Source organism: Notolepis coatsorum (assembly GCF_963971535.1).
Source record: "Notolepis coatsorum genome assembly, chromosome: 12".
In the NCBI taxonomy this organism is placed as follows: Eukaryota; Metazoa; Chordata; class Actinopteri; order Aulopiformes; family Paralepididae; genus Notolepis; species Notolepis coatsorum.
The window spans coordinates 77607974-77609848 of record NC_140176.1 but is presented as its reverse complement, the minus strand read 5'-3'; positions in this window follow the sequence as shown (position 1 = coordinate 77609848).

Genomic DNA, 1875 nt, shown 5'->3' with positions numbered 1-1875 from the left:
TACTGTATTGTACCCGTTCTGCAATCTGTTAATAAAATGTTCAATCAATCAATCAATCAAATAACAACCTCTAACTTCACTGTTAGATGGCATGCTTTGTAGCAACCTATGTATAGATGTAGCAGTACTGTCTATCTGTATGTCATATGTTATGATGCATTGAAAATGGGGGACCCTGATGTAAACAAGACAAACGTCTTTCTCTGGTCTGCATCCCCTTAACAATTGTGTGTATTGAGCCGTACTGTATTGTACCCATTCTGCAATCTGTTAATACAATTTTCAATCAATCAATCAATCAATCAATCAATCAAATAACAACCGGTAACATCACTGTTAGATGGCATGCTTTGTAGCAACCTGCCTCTGCAAAAGGACACTGTCGCACGAAGCGATTTCACTGGATGTCCCGGACACAATGGAAGTATGGATATATTCGTAACGAATAATAAAAAAAAAATGAATGCGTTAGTTGTTTACACAATGTTGGATTATGTAATTAGTTTTGTTAGATGGCATGCTTTGAAGCACCGCACCTCCCAGCTGCTTCTAGACACGGAGGCAACTTTTTTTTTGTTTATTGGTATTTTCTTTTTTTTCAGTTTCACAGCATCAGTTCAACAGTTCAACAACCATACAAAAGGAAATGCTGCCAACTGCCCCCCCCCCCCTCCCCGAGTTACAGAAAATAAACCAACCCCCCCCCCCCCCCTGAAAGAAAAATAATAAATCAATATAAACAAAAACAAAAAATAACTCTAGGCCAGACCCCCCCCTCCCTCCCCCAGACTAGGACCTCAACAAATTCAGTTTTCTTTTTTTTTTTACACATTTGAGAATTTAGTAAACCCAGTTACACCCGTCTAACAGGTGCCCATACTTCTACACCAAACAAATAAATATCTAACGTTACATCTTTTCTCTTCAAAGAGCAACTAATAACATTTACAGTATCATTCATTGCAATATATACCCATCAGAAAAACAAAGGGGAGCATCATTAATAGCCTACATCGTCAACCTACTATGTAATCTGTTCTAAGTATTGCCTAAACCCAGCCCAGCATTTATCAAAGAGATGTGGTTTTTTCTTAAGATTGAACATTATTTTCTCTGATGTACGAAGAGATTTCACTAAGCCACATAGACATGGGGGGGGATTCAGCACTTTTCCACAGCATGGCAATACACTTGTTCCCTGCAATCATGGCCAATTTAATGATCCGCACCTTGCCTCTCTTATCTGGAGAAATGTCAGACATGTCTCCTAATAATGCTAATTTAGGTGTACATGGGATCTCAACCTGTGATCTCTTGAGAATCTCCCAAATTGAGCCCCAGTAAGGTCTCAGTTTGTTACATTCCCAGAACATGTGGAGCAGGCTACCTGTTTCCGTTGAGCACCTAGGGCAAAGGTCAGAGATAGCATCATTCATCCTGTGAAGTCTTTCCGGCGTAAAAATAGGTTCTATGGAGAATGTTAAATTGCATAAGTTTATGTCGCGTGTTATATGAAAAAGATAGTGCGGACTCACATAGTGATTCCCATTCATCTTCATCAAAGGTACAGTCCAGGTCCCGCTCCCATTTGTTCTTGGCGTTTAGGGGTATAATTTCTGTACTGGTCAGAATTCTATCATATGTTAAATGATAGGATGCCTCTAGTGTGAATAACTCCTTTTAGAATATCATCTATGAGGAGGGGGTTTTGGAAGAGTGGAGTTTCCTCCCTGACCTGTACCTATGTAGTGTCTGACCTGTAGGTATTTGAAGAAATTAGTAGTTGGAAGGTGGAAGGCGGCACGTAACTGTTCAAAGGACATAAGTATGTTATTATCATATAGGTCCCCAAAAGTTTAATTCCCTGAGTGTACC